This window comes from Peromyscus leucopus, chromosome 8a, assembly GCF_004664715.2.
Source record: "Peromyscus leucopus breed LL Stock chromosome 8a, UCI_PerLeu_2.1, whole genome shotgun sequence".
NCBI lineage: Eukaryota > Metazoa > Chordata > Mammalia > Rodentia > Cricetidae > Peromyscus > Peromyscus leucopus.
The window spans coordinates 46,406,950-46,421,965 of NC_051085.1; the positions used below are offsets into that span (position 1 = coordinate 46,406,950).

At 39.6% G+C, this 15,016-nt stretch overlaps 1 long non-coding RNA gene across 1 annotated transcript in view; it reads right to left on the reverse strand.

Moving 5' to 3' along the window:
- Positions 1-12,869, reverse strand: part of LOC119086852 — a 104,644-nt gene extending 91,775 nt beyond the window's left edge. The window contains exons 1-2 of the long non-coding RNA XR_005090220.1: positions 12,743-12,869; positions 11,089-11,146 (exon numbers count right to left, since the gene is read on the reverse strand). This is a non-coding gene — a long non-coding RNA (uncharacterized LOC119086852). The remainder of the gene's footprint in view (positions 1-11,088; positions 11,147-12,742) is intronic.
- Positions 12,870-15,016: the final 2,147 nt, after the last annotated feature.

Below are 15,016 nucleotides of genomic sequence, written 5' to 3' on the forward strand. Positions count from 1 at the left end.
CAGATAACTTGCTTTCACCTCAAAATTTGAAGATTGCTGATCAAACGCAAGCCCCGTAGTCATATTTCCTTCAAACAACTGATTTCAGCTCCTTATTTATTCTGTAGCTGATCAAAACATAGTGCCCTCATTTCCAAGTTATGCTTGTCAGCCCCAGGAGATCAGTGGAAATTTGAATTCCATAGATGAATCAACAAGTCAGCATCTCTCTGCAGATGCAAATCTTCCCACCAACACACACCAAGAAGCCCTGTGCAGGGCTGTCCTTTCTTCCCCTTCTCTTTCTCTTTGGTTTGACTCAATGGAAGATTCTGGGATATGTTGAGGATGCTTTTTCTCCTGACTCCAAAAATGCATAAGTAATAATTTTCCCAAGAAAAATGTTATCACGGGAAACTATTTGTGATGAATATACCATAGGAAGCTAGGTAAACATTATTCCAAGCTAACATCAGGTTTGTGAGTGGAAGACTTATAATACGATATAAAAATCAGGACAAGAAAGAACCAGCTTATCTACCCTATGCTCAGAGGAATTATTATTTTGGAAATTACATAAGTAAACAGGAAAAATCAAATCTGCCTATGCATCATCATAAAAATGTTTATAAAATACAACTATATAAGTTACAGCAGACTATCCCCTACTTTGTGCAGATTCAGTTAAGTGTCAGCAGATAAGGTCTAAAAAATCTTAAATGAAAAATTTCAGAAGCAAGCTGGTTCATAGGTTTTAACTGTTCTGAGAAGTATGACTGAACCAGAACACAGCATTTTGTCTTATGTTCCATCTCTTTCCCATCATACCCACTGCATTAGTTCTGTTGTTGTAATAAAACGCCATGATCAAAGGCAAATGAAAGAAGAGAGAGTTTAATCTGTTTAGGGTTCCAGGGAATAAGGATTCCTCATGGCTGGGCAGAGGTATGGCAGCAAGTGGCAGATACAGTGGCAGGAGATGGACGCTGAGAGATCACATCTTTTTTTTTTTTTTTTTTTTTTTTTGATTTTTCGAGATAGGGTTTCTCTTGTGCTTTGCGCCTTTCTGGACTCATTTGGTAGCCCAGGCTGCCTCAAACTCACAGAGATCCGCCTGCCTCTGCCTCCCAGAGTGCTGGGATTAAAGGCGTGCGCGGCTGCCGCCCAGCGAGAGATCACATCTTTAACCATGATGATGATAATGATGATGAAGAGGAAGAGGAGGAAAAGGAGGAGGAGAAAGAGAAGAAGAGGAAGAAGAGGAGGAAGAAGAAGAGGAGAAGAAAGAGGAGGAGGAGGAGAAGAAGAAGAGCAACGAAGTGAACTGGACCTGAAACAAGGCTTTAAATCTCAAAGCCCACTCCAGCGTTGTACTTACTCCATTGCCACTGCACCTACAGGTCACCTCCCCAGACAGCTCTGCCAACAGGGAATCAAGTGTTTAATGTCTGAGCCTGCAGGTGATGTTTTTCTTCCAAACCACCATGCCCTCCCTGTGTACAGTGCCTACTCCTGAAACACAGCAGATGGACAGTCACAGTCTCGCAGTGCTTATGGTCACACAAAGTTCCTGAGCAGTGGAGTCACTACTCAGACACTGCAAACAGAGCCTGTAATGTCCTTCCTCTAAGGGAAAGGGGAAAGGACTTGAGTTAATGATGAAAGGGGAGAAAAACGTGTTGAACCTGTTAAGATTTACAGTAAGAATGAATCATCTTTTTTTTTTCCGTGAAATTATGTAGAAAGAGAAAGAAATTCATAATAGTAATGGGGTCAGGCTCCCAACTGCAGAGGTTATAGTGCCTGAGAAAGGTTCAGGGAATGTGGGATTAGATGGTAAATCCTTTACTTCCCACATTGTCAGGCCTCCCCTGGCATCTGAGAATGTATAGACTGTTGAAAAGACACGCAGAAAAAGGCTGCATGCCTACAGTCCAAAACAGCTCATCCAGAATCAGTAAGAATTAGTGTTAAGATAATAGGAAAATATGATTAAAATAAAGCATTCTAATCATTTTTCAGTACAAGTGAAAAACAGAAAAATAAGAACTGTCACAGAGAGCTGTATCACAAAACTACAGCAAGCCTCCACATTCTGACCCCAGGAACAGGGGATGAGGTTAAGCCTGAAGACAGGAAGCTTAATTGAATTCTGACTACACAATACTGAGTTCTTTTGATCCTCACTGCTGTTCTCATCAGCAGAGTGTTCAACGGCCAGGTGTTAAATACCACCACAGCTTCATGAAATAAAACAGACTTTGGATTTTGCAGGGCATGCATCCCCCTCCTTTTGGTGATGTCAAAGCTTAAATGTCACCTCTCTGTTCCATGGGAAGCTGCTAGGCCACAGCTCTGCCTGTGTTCAGGACAAAGAGGGCAGGAAGTGAAACAATAAATGGGAAGGAAACCAAAGGTGTCAGAGAAATGATAGCATCATTAGTGTCCTTGAATAAATTAAAGTTTTAATTTACAAAATCAAAATAATGTAGCGGAAAAAAAAAAACCCAAAACAAACAAAGACAGACAAGATGGGAGCTGGGAGATTTCTCAGCTGGCAAAATGTTTGCTATGCATGAAGATCTGAGTTCAATGGCCAGAGCATGTGAAAAAGCCAGGCATTGTGGTACGTACTTATAATCCCAATGATGGAGAGGCAGAGTTGGGTGGATCCCTTGCATGCCCTGGTCATCCAGCCTAGCTAGCTGAATCTGCCAGCTCCAGGCCAGTGAGAGATACGGTATCAACAAAGAAGACATGATATCTGAGGAGTGACATCTGAGGTTGACCTCTGGCCTTCACATAAACATGTACACATAGGCATGAGTGCCCTTATACACATGTGCTCTTGCGCATATATACATACAGGCAAAATAAAAAAAATAGTGGAAAAATACAGGGAAACAAGTAAAATCTGGTGGGAAAAACAACTTTGAAGACGGAATTTTGGAATGATTGAAAGGCTAAATTGTCCTTATACAAAGAAAGAGATATGAAAAGGAAATGAGATAAATGATTGAGGCAAAACTGACCACCTCAGGAGGCCAAAATAATAAGAGAATTTTCAGAATATGAGTAGAGAAAACAAAATGGAAGATACTGAAAAAGAAACACAAGCCATATTTCTCGGAGGTCTAATAAAACAGGAGTCTTGAGAAGGAAGGACCCACTGAGAACCCCCGTAGAGTGACTGCACATACTTACTCGGTCTCATCAGTCCATTCAAAATGGGCAGGCCACATCTTTAGCTTCTGGGTCACAGAAATAGGAATGAAATCAGTATCTGTTGTCTCATCAGGAACACTGTAGACAAGAACCCAAAGGAGCCCACACTCTGATGCTCTAAAAGAATTATATTTAATATGAGATTCTTTGTTGAGGCAACCACCTCTCTACCCCTGCAGTGGACTGAAAAGACACTCTTCAAAAGAATCAGAATAGCCTCTGGGATCATAGTCACCAGACACCTCATGGGCCATGGTAGCAGCCTGTGCAGAAACAGGACTTGAGTGAAAGCCTACACACAAACGGTAAGAAGTCCTTCCCACACTGTCTCTCAGGAAAGGGAGAGAACAGAGAGGCTTGTATTTTACAGGCAAAATGTCAGATGCAACCCCCTCCAAGGGACAGAAGAGCCCAAGAAAAATATACAAACCTTCTGAGAAACATTCATTAAAAAAAGGCAGGCCTCTGTCCTAGCTCCCCAGAGTGTAGGCCACTAGTCGGAAAGGCCCCGATCTCTGTGCCTTGCCTTGTATATGAATAAACACACAGTATCACCAGATATCCTATGGAGGCTGCAATATGAAAGATGGACAGAGACAAAACCAAACAAGTCATGATGGATTTGGCAAAAAGACACAATGAAGACAGAGGAAGTGGGAGAACACTTCCAAAAATGTCTCTGTGAGATAAGAGGAGACATTAATCCAGCAGATAAGATCTGTAAGCTATAAAATTAATAATCAAGGAAGAAAAGTGCTCTAGACCTTAAAATATGGCAGGAAATTAGAAAGCATAGAGAAAGCATGAAAAAGAACCTTAGAAAACATCCCAGAAGGTAGAGTAAAAAGACAAAGAGGTGGTTAACATGAACAATATAAAATAAGACCAGTGCAGAATGTTTCAAAATCTAAATATTAGACATTTTAGAAAGAAAGGTCAAGGTATAAAAAGGAGTTATAGTGAGAATCTTGTATTTGTTTCTGCTTTAGAAGTACTACAGACGGGGGTAGGGGTAAAGCTTGCCTTGTAAAAATGAGGACCTGAGTTCAAATGCCCAGAATCCATATAAAGTCAGGTATGTTAGCACATGTTTATTATCCCTGTGTTCCTACTGCAAGGTGGGATGCAGAGACAGAAAAGTTACTGGAAGCATGTAGGCCAGCTAGTCTGGCATGCACATTGGTGAACAAAGAGACACCTTATTTCAAACAAGGTGGCAGGCAAGGAGAACACCCAAAATTGTCCTCTGATCTCCCTAAGAACACTGTGGCAAGAACCATCCAGCACTCACACAAACATATGTGAGTAAGCACACACAGGTATCATGCACCCACACGCACATGCATATCATGCATTAAAAATTATTATGGAGCCAATTACATTAAATCACAAAATATCTTCACCCATTTATATAGTTTTGAGATTGTTTTAAAATATATAATAGAGAAAAGAATCTTAGAAATTTCATGCAAAGGACCCAGGGATATGAGTTGTAACTTGTAACTCACATCTCCAAGTCATCACCAGAAGCGGGATTATGTGGAGACACCCCCTCAAATTTCAATGAAAATGTATTTCTAACCTAGATTTCCCATGCCTCCAAATCCCTGATGCCAAGGAGTGCAGTGAGATACTTTCAGATGGTATCACGTGTTAGTAAGAGTTTAGTGTGCAGAAACGGTGCTTCATGGAACAATATACAAACAAAAGGAGAGGAAGACTCCTTTTGAGTAGGTTTCAGTGGATGCTGGAGAGAGACATGGAAAGCTTCCAGAGGAAGGTCCCAGGAAAGCTCAAGAGTAAAGCTTCAGGGGAAGGCTATATGGAAGACGCTGGAAGACGCTGAAAACCATAGGTCTACTTGGAGCGGAAAGACCTGTGACACGGGTCATTGAAAACAGCTTACAGTTGCATCTGTAGTACAGAAATGAAGCAATGAGATGTTTGCAGACACTGAATGGAATGATAGAAAAATAGAGGCATTAGAAAGCTCCAGAGGCAGTAGAACATCATAAGTTGTGAATCTGTAAGTCACTATGAGTGATGTTTTGTGGGAATGCTGATCAATTCTAGGGCCAATGTCTTGAGTTGCAATCATATCAGATTTCTCGTTGCTCATGCCTCTTAGCTTGATTATGACTGAAGAGCTTGCCACCCCCTGACACAGGACACATTTGTTTGTTCATTCTGTCCTCTGCTCCAAGGAGAAGCCACCACCATAGATTTTTTTTTGGTTTTCATTCACTGTGAAAATGCGGGTGCTTAGAATAGTGGCTAGAACTTATCAGATAAACAACAAAGAGACATTCAATAAAGAACATATTTTTTTTTTCTACACTGAACTTGCTATTGTTTAAGCAACTGGTGTTTATTTATTATAGGGCAATTCTTTCTGGAATTATTGAAAAACAATTGACAAGTAACATTTGTAGATATTTAAAAGACGCAATGTGGTGATTGGATATATAGTAAAATCATTACCACCATCAAATTAATCAACACTTTTAAAACCTCTCAGAATTACTACAGTTTTGTGTGGTGGGAACATCTTAAGATCCTTCTCAGCAAATTTCAATTTGACAATACTGTATCTTTAGCTCTCATCACTGTACTGTAAATTAAACCCTCAAAATTTATTCATTTCCTTTCCAAAGGCTCCTAGCACTCAACCTGGGAAACATCTCCTTGTTTCCCCAACTCTTAGTCCCTGGCAGGCACCACTCTACCCTCTGCTTTTGTGGGCTCCAGTGTTTAGATTCCACATTCTATATACATGAGATAATTCAGCTTGTCTGTACCTGGCTCATTTCACATACTGGGACAGGATGCCCTTCTCTGAGAAGGGTTTGGATAGTTTCCACTGTATCTGCATACCGCTGTTCTGTTGTTCATTCATCGGTCCACGGATTTTTGCCTTGTTTCTCTGTTGGCTGTTGTGAATGATGATGCAGTTGGTGCCTCCTGAGACTATTGATATCATTTTCTCTGTGTACTCAGGTGGCTTTGTTAGTTCATACAATAGTTCTATTTTTTATATGATGAAGAACTTCCTATAGCCACTGCATCATTTTACATTCCTACATGGGGGTGGGAGAGTGGGGGGAGGAGCTTTGTTTTCTCCACACTATGGCCAATGCTTGTGATCTCTGGCAATGATTAACACAGTCATGCTAACATGAATGAGGTGATAACGCAAGAGTCTTTGATTTGCATTCCCCCGGTGATGAATGATGATAAACTTTTTTTCACTGACATGTTGGCTAGTTATATATCCTTTTAATAAATATTCATAGCTTTTGCCCATCTTTAACTGATCTCTTTGTTTTCAACAAGGAGGGCTTATTTGTTTGACTTCCCTAAATATTTTGGGTACTAACCCCTGTAAGATAGAATCTGTGGGTTAAAAATGGTTTCTCCTATTCCATCAACTGCCTTCCCATTTTATTATTTTCTTTGCTGTGCAGAAGTTTTGTGTCACGCTCATTCATTTTTGGTTCTGTTGCTTGTGGGTTTGGTGGTATATAATTTTAAAAAGTCTTTGACAAGACCACTGTCAAGGAGCTTTCTTCCAATGGTTTCTTCTAGAAGTTTTACCATTTCAGGCTTCATATGTAAGTCTTTTGTTCATTTTCAGTTCAATTTTTATGAATAGAGATAAAAAATCCAATTTCATTCTTCTCAGTGGGGCTATCTACTTTTCCCAATACCTTTGAAAGATAATGTCATTTCCTCACTGTGGATTCTTGGCACCCTTGTTGAAGAAAATTTGAACACATGGATATGACGTTATCTCTTGACTCTGTTTGTTCTATTGTTCTATGTATCTGTTTTTATGACAGTGCCAGTTTTATAAAACTATTTGTAATACAGTTTGCCACCAGGAAGAGTGATCCCTGCTTTCCTCCCCTGATAGCCCTGTCTTTCATGACCCTGAATGGTTAAATACAATTTTAGGATTTTTTAAATTTTCTACAAAAATATTAATGACATTGTAATAAGATTGGTTTGCTCCAGAGATCGCGTTAGGCAGTATGAACATTTTAGCAGTAGTCATCCTTCCAGTCCGTGAATACATGGAATATTAAGGCTTACTTGTATGTTCACATTCATGTTTTACAGTTCTCAGCACACAAACATTTTACTTTATTTGTGAAAGCTATTCTTTCTTAAGCCATCATAAATGATGCTGGGTTCTTTAACTCCTTTCTGGACCGTTTGTTGTTAGTGTTGGAGGCATACATAATTTCGGTATATTGTTTTTGTATCTTGTAGCATGATTGAATTAATCTGTTAATTGAAGAGTTTAATATGAAAATATTTAGGGTAGTTTTTATAAGAGCATGCCACGTGCAAACTTAGATGATTTCGCTCCTCTTTATAGTTTGAATTCATTCCTTTTTCTTGCCTAGATGCTTTGACTAGGGTTTGCATTACTATGTTAGGCAGAGGTGGTAAGAATGTATGCTGTTGTCTTATTCCTGATCTTAAATGGGAAGCTTGTAGCCTTCCTCTGTGGCATCTGACATTACCTGTGGGACAATAATATATCACTTTATTTTATTGAGGTACATTCCTTCTAAATCTTTTTCCCCCCACAATTAAAGGGCTTTACATTTTGCAAAATGCTTTACTGTGTCTATTGGAATGCTCAGATGGATTTTATTCTTCAATCTCTTAATGTGGTACACCACATATAATTATTTCCTTGCGCTGAACCATCTTTTTTTTTAATCTTGAAAAAGATCGCTGATCATAGGGTGTATGATCTTTCTAATATGCTGTTGAACTCCATTTGTTAGCATTTGACTGTGGCTTTTGCACCTATTTTTTTAAACAAGGATTTGAGAGTATCATTTCATTTCTTTGTATTGTTCTGATCTGGTTCTATCCATGTGAAGCTGGCCTCATAAAACGCAATTTGGAAATGTTCCTTCCTCTTCAAATTTTTGGCAGACTTTGAGAAAGATTGGTACTAATTCTTCCTTGAATGTTTGGTGGAATTTATTTATGAAACTATCTGGTTTGAATTTGGGGATGGATTTTTAATGCTGGAAGTTTCTTTACTACCACATTATTGGTCTGTGGTGATTTCTATTATATCTTCATGGTCCAATCCTGGCAGGTTGTATATGACTAGGCTTTGTCCATTTCTCTTATGCCAATATTTTGACTTGTACCTGTTTACTGTCTCCTTCCATGAACCTTTGTACATCTGTGTTATCAGGTCCATGTTTCTGCATTGATTTCTGACTGAGTCTTTATTCTCTTTTTCCTAATTTAGTCGGTGTTTGTCAACACTACTGAGCATTAAAAAAAAAAATACCCTCTGTTTTCTGATTTCTTCTTTGCAGTTTGAGACTCTATTTCACTTATATCTGCTCTAAAGTGTATTATGTCTTTGGGCTTCCTTTGTTTCCCTTTCTCTAGCTACTTGAGGTGTGAAGGTAAGCTGTTCATTTAGGATCCCTGTCAGTTTGCTCACCCTGAAACTTTTCACTATAAACTTCCCTCTTGGAACTGCTTGGGCTGCATCCTATAAGCATCGTTAGCCATGTTTCCATTTGTATTGTGCTAATATACATGTTTATTCCTCTTTTTTATTTATTCTATGACCTGATTGCTATAAAAGAAGCATGCTGTTTATTCCAGTGTATTTGCAAATATTCAATTCTCTTCCTGTCGCGAATATCTAGTCTTGTATCATTGTGAGCAGCAAAGATGCTTGATGTGACTTCAATCTTACTGAATTTGTTAAGTTCTGTTCAGCAGCTCAGTATATCTACATTAGGTTTTAATATATGCATTATAAATTATTATGTAAAATTACATTACTGTTTATGCCTATAGCACTTGTCTTTTATTTTGCTTGTGAAGGCAGAAGAAGAAATGTAAAACTATAATTTGCCATTCTTCAATGGCATTACTCTACGAAATGAAAGAAAACACATGTTTCTAAGCCTCACAGGACTCTATCATGAGCTATGTCTTTTTAGCCAATGCAAGTCCATGTCTAAACATCCATAAAATGCCTAGACATCACTGAAAACTGCAAAGCTATATTATGAAGTCCTTTTATAAGTTATATCAAAGTCCAGAATCATTTAGGAATGAATATGAATCATGGATTCTTATGACACATTTGTACGCTAAACAATATTTACTTAATTCATGAGCTTCTGGCTTCTGCTTTAAAGATTAAACTAGGAGAACAAAGAAAGGAATTTTGATGAAAGTATCTTGGACTAATGTCAGGGGAAAAGATAAAGCCTAGACTGGCACAGATCTGCTCAGCTAATCATAGTGACAAGAAGCCTGATTGCATATTTCTTGAGGAAGGCAATGCTTTTGGGTTGCAATGTTCAATCACAAGATCCCCACCACCACCACCACCAAAATTATGAACAGAAAGAACAGGTCCAAATACTTGTATAACTGGGGTACATGCTTGATTATGAATTGTTTGATTTTTACCTTGGTATCTCTGTAATTAGGGAGGCACTGTCCTGACTGTGATGAGCTTGCTCTACTTGATCTTACATTTCCTAGGAGACACATTAATTAAAGCAATTCTCCTTCCTCATGAACTGAAACTTTCAGACTAAGTTTACCTCTCCCACCCTCACCCTACCACACTCTCAGCCTCAGTACTTCCTTCTTGCGAACAAGTGATGGCGAAGATAGATAGATAGATAGGTAGATAGATAGATAGATAGATAGATAGATAGATAGATAAGCTAACAAACAAATATGAAGCATAAAAAGCACTGCAACCCTGGCAATGTTGTCTGAGAACTTTTAGAATGTTCCAAATAACACACATACAACAAATCACCAATATGCTCAGAAACACATGTCATGACCAACTATCACCCCTGGGAGACACATAGTGCCAAACAAAAACTTCCTAAAAGCAAATGCCAAAACCTCATGCAAAAGACCACATTAGATAAGCACCATTTGATAAACAGAAGGATTGAAACTAAGTATGTATTACCCCTTTATATCTACTCAGAGCTATTCAAAATATGGCGTTTTGGTGTATCTTCATGAAGAGAAGTGATGGGCCACAATGAAGTCCATGTGGCAGTGGCTGGGAGTTTAATACAGATCACAACACGAGGCTTGTGCCTTGTGTCCTGGAAGGAATGCCCTTACATCCCCCTGAGGGAAAGCAGAGTTTCGGAGTGCAGCAGGAAGAACAAGAACTGCTTCCTTTTCCTCTCCACTTCCTCTCCTCACTTCCTCCTTGTTTCCTCCATTACCATCAACACTCTCCTGAAAAGACACACACACACACACACACACACACACACACACACACACACACACACACACACACGAGATGTTACAACAGGCCAGCAGGAAGGAGTCAACCAATTTGGAAGGGCAGACTCTAACCTGACATGAGTGTAGGCTTGACTAATGTTTCTTATGAGCTCTCTGTGATTTCTTAAGCAGCTTCTAACCATGTTTCCTCATCTTTAAGATGTAAATAATGATAAAGACTTTTTGAGCCAAGAAGGCAGTACACACTTCTTAAAACACCCTTTCCTATGGTAGCCATTTACTCCAAATAGCTCCAATCAAGGAACACCTTCCCCTTGGCCACTCAATATGTTTTTTTTTAAGGTTGAGATATATATAAAAAGGGATCAATAACTTTAATGTATCACACAGTAAGCAGTTGAAATGGAACATTTTAATTTCACCGACATGTATCATTAGCTAAAATCATTTCTGTTTGTCCCCCCTAACCTTATCTAGCAAGTCCACGACAGGGCTGAGAATGTACACTATTAGTCATTGTCCTCGTTTGCCTTCTATGCCTGTGATCAAGCCCATGACCAAAATCAACTTGAGAAGAAAAGGGTTTATTTAGCTTACCCTTCCACACTGAAGTCCGTCATTGAGGGAAGTCGGGCCAGGAAGCTGGAGGCAGGACCTGAAACGGAACCACAGAGGGATGCTGTTTGCTGGCTTGTTCTGCCTGGCTTGCCCGCCTTCCTTTCTTATACCACTTACACAGAAGGCCCTCCAGTAATCAAGAAAATGACCATGGACTTGCTTGTAGGACAACCCAATAGAGGAAGTTACCCCTCCTTTGATATTCTCATTGCTGACAACTAGCTTGTAACAAATTGACAAAAAAAACCTTACCAACTCAGTCATAATCTGAGTTGGTGAGATTAACTTTTAATCATATATATTGGATTGAATATCCACTTGGTTTCATAGGGAACAATGTCCAGGAAGCAGAGAAAAGAGGAAGAGAAGTGAAGGAGAAAGCCAGCCTAGCTAAGTAGAGAACTGAAGCCAAAGCAGCAGCCATTACTCCCCAGCATCAGTCTCGAACTTCCTGAGACTGTGTCTGATTATTAAACAGGAACCTTTCAAGTCTAGAATAGATACTAGGGGTGCTAAGTGGTTAAAGCTTCAGTAAAATCCTTCAAAGAAGTTTTTTCTTTTTTTTTTTTTTTTTTTTTTGGAAGTTGCACAAATAAAAGATAAGCAAACTAAGGTTTCAGTACCTTATCACCACTTTACAAAAATAAGGCTTGTGTGGAACTAATGAAGATTTCTGTTACCTTGGACAATTCTCTCTGAGGCCTCCCAACTCCTCATTGACTTTGGTTCACTGGACTTGTGGAACTGCCAAGGAACAGCTGCACTACTTTCGGAAGGCCCTCTGGATCTACGTGCTAGGTCACTGGGATTCAACGGAGACGTCAATGGTGTGATCTCGCACTCCGGTTCTGCAGTGATTTATAAAAACAAACCTTTCGATTTGTCTGTTTTCTTCTTTCAAGAGAATAAGATTATACACCCTCACAGACTTGCCTCAGAGAAAGTCATAGCAATTTTACAGGGAAGTTTTCGACCCTCAGGAGAAATAAGGACAGCCGGTGAGCGAGAGCACAACAGTGACTATTACTGCAGTCACACCAGTCAGAGACTCAGAGGTGCACATCAGTAGGCTCTGAGAAGAGGCACAGATACCTCAATAATGCTCTATAGTCAAACCAGGGGTCTCATGTAAAGATAAGACAGGCAAGCTGGTTTTGGAGTTTGGAGTTTGGGTATGAAATATCCCCCAAGAGCTCATATGTTGAAAGTTCACTTCACAGTGTAGCACTGTTCAGAAGTGGAACTTTTGAGAATGACTCCACACTACTGAACTGGTCCTTTTCTATCATAATGCTCTGCCGCTCTGCAGACACACCATTGTGGGACCATGTAACCAAGGATTAGAATCTCTAAGACAGTGAACCAAGGCAAATCTTTCTTTAAGTTGTCCCTTTCAGGTATTTCCACAGCACTGGAAACTCTAGCAGTCACTCTGACCATAACTGTTGTGGACTGAATTCATCTGGTTAAAAAACCAAGTCTGAAGTGGGAGGCAAGATTGGTGGTATGGCTTTAAGGGAAAGCTTGTGCAAGCTATCATTCCCTAGGCTGTTCAAACAGTGGGAGAAGGTGATTCAGGGAAGGCCTTGATAAGACTTAAGGGGCTTATTATTCTATACACCGACTTTCTCACCCCTGCTGGTTGCCAGGATCAGCACCCCACACACTGGTATCCAGGATCAGCACACTGCACACGGGTATCCATGCTTGTCTTGATCTCTCACTGGAAATGTCTTTTGGCTCCAAGTCAAATTCATATTGATGCCTAGAAAGAGATATCACTTGTCATAAAGCCATGCCAAGATTGTTTCCAACCTAAACATTTCTCTCTTCTAAATCCAGGCACCTGGGTTTAGGATGTTCTTAGATAAAAAGTGACAAAGATAAAAGACGTACAGGCCAGCTGCTGCAGAACTTCACATTATATAGACATGATGTTTCAGAAATCTTTGTAAGGTATAGTAAATTCAACATTCTAAATGCCCTGGGCTGTGTTTATCTCTAAGGATCTTTGGGAAAAGCATGAGGTCTATAAATCTGTTTTTCTGCTTCCTTAGCTGGGGGTTCAGGGACACATTAACTACCCCCTTGGAAGCATGCCACAAAATAGGCCTTCCCTAGCTTTAACACGCACAACCTGGGGGGATTCTAGGAACACAGGATGCCAACAATTGTGCTACGAAGCACCTTTGGAGTGTGTTTTCTATTAAAAAGACATGCTTAGGTCTGTATCATAGTGTTTGTTTTGCCTGGAGAATTTTCTAGGCATGTGTCTGAAAAAGAAAAAAAGGTGGGGGGGGGGTAGCTGAAAGGAAAGTGAGTGTGATAATTATTTTTTAATTGAGGCTTCCAAAAGAATTTAGTGACTGTTACAAGGGGAAATTTGGTGATCATGGTAAAGCACGATATAAAGTCCCATTGTGGATTTTTTCTAGAACTGGTTAAAAAACAAAAGTCAGGAGCAGAAATCAATGGTCATTTCTCAGCCTCTGATGAAGTTAATAGCTGCTACCTTAAGAATCTCATTCTAACTAATAATCTAGCACTAATTTCCTTCAACGTATTTATTAACAACCTGAAGTGTAAAATGTGCTGATAAAAAAAAATAATTACTCTGTCAAGGGCAGGAGAATTTGTGAAGAAGACAGAAATGAGTCACCAAGAGGAGAGCTAAGAAGAAAGAAAGAGAAAGCTTAGCTAAGGGAAAATGGTACCATGCTAAGACTCCTTTCTGATCATCTTCCCCAAATCTTTTAAAGTGAGTAAGAGCAGACAGACTGGTTAGACATGTTGGAAAAATGCAGCTCATCTTGATTCTAAGGGCCAGTTTTTAGCCAGGTCAATTTAAACCAGACACAGCAGAATTCAGAATTAGCTTGAAAAGAATGTCCCAAGTAATAACAGAAAGGGGGAGCAAAAAAGCTTAGGCTTGCTGTTCTGGGAAGGGACATAGGCAGATACTTAGTTCGACATGATACATTTGGCTCTAAGACGCGGGGTGAAAAATTGAATACAATTGCTGTAGGCTACTTATGCCTTCAATGGTTCTTTCTGAGTGTAGCTATTCAAAAATATTGGATTGTGCCTATAAAAATGGGTGCTTGGTTCCATGACTCCTTCTGTTAATATTCAGTTATCAACAGAAGGGAGAAAGTTCTAAAAGCTTACCAACACAAAATGCCCCATGGTGTCAACTTTCATAGTACTTCACAGAAGGACCATATCCGAGTTATCTGCTTCTCTACCAGCCCAACATTGTATAATTCCTATAAAATCAATTTTTGACACTCCCCTGCCCCCACCCACCCCCGGCTTTACAACTAACACCACTAGGCAGTGTTTTCTGTTTTAGATAGAAGAGAGATAAAAAAGTAAAACCTCACACACATAAATAGATCTATTTATGTCACTTTCAGCAATTTATAATAAAAGGCTGTCAGAATAAAGTACTTAAACCAGTTGGATCTGGTAGCACAGATCCGATATTTTAGCTACTCAGGAGGCTCAGGTGGGAAGACCACAAGTTCAAGGCCAGCCTGACTGTAGAGTCAGTTCTAAACCAGGCTAGGCACTTGGTGAAAGTCTTTCTAAAATAAAAAGTTTAAGGAAGGCTGGGGAGACAGTTCAGGGGTTGTTCATGTGACTAGTATATTTGGCAAGACCCTGGGCTCAGTCTCTGGTGGCCAGCCAGGAACAGAAGGAAAACAATGTTTCTCCATAGTATGTGTCTGCAACACAAATGTGTGTGTTGTGTGTGTGTGTGTACAAAACACATATTTAATTGAGTTTCTTCCAAATTTAGACATTAGCTCAAATAGTGGGTTATTTGTAAGATATTATATAGTCACATGTTTTTCTATAGGTTGTACCCAAGACAACAGCATGCATTACTGATAAAAACATCAAA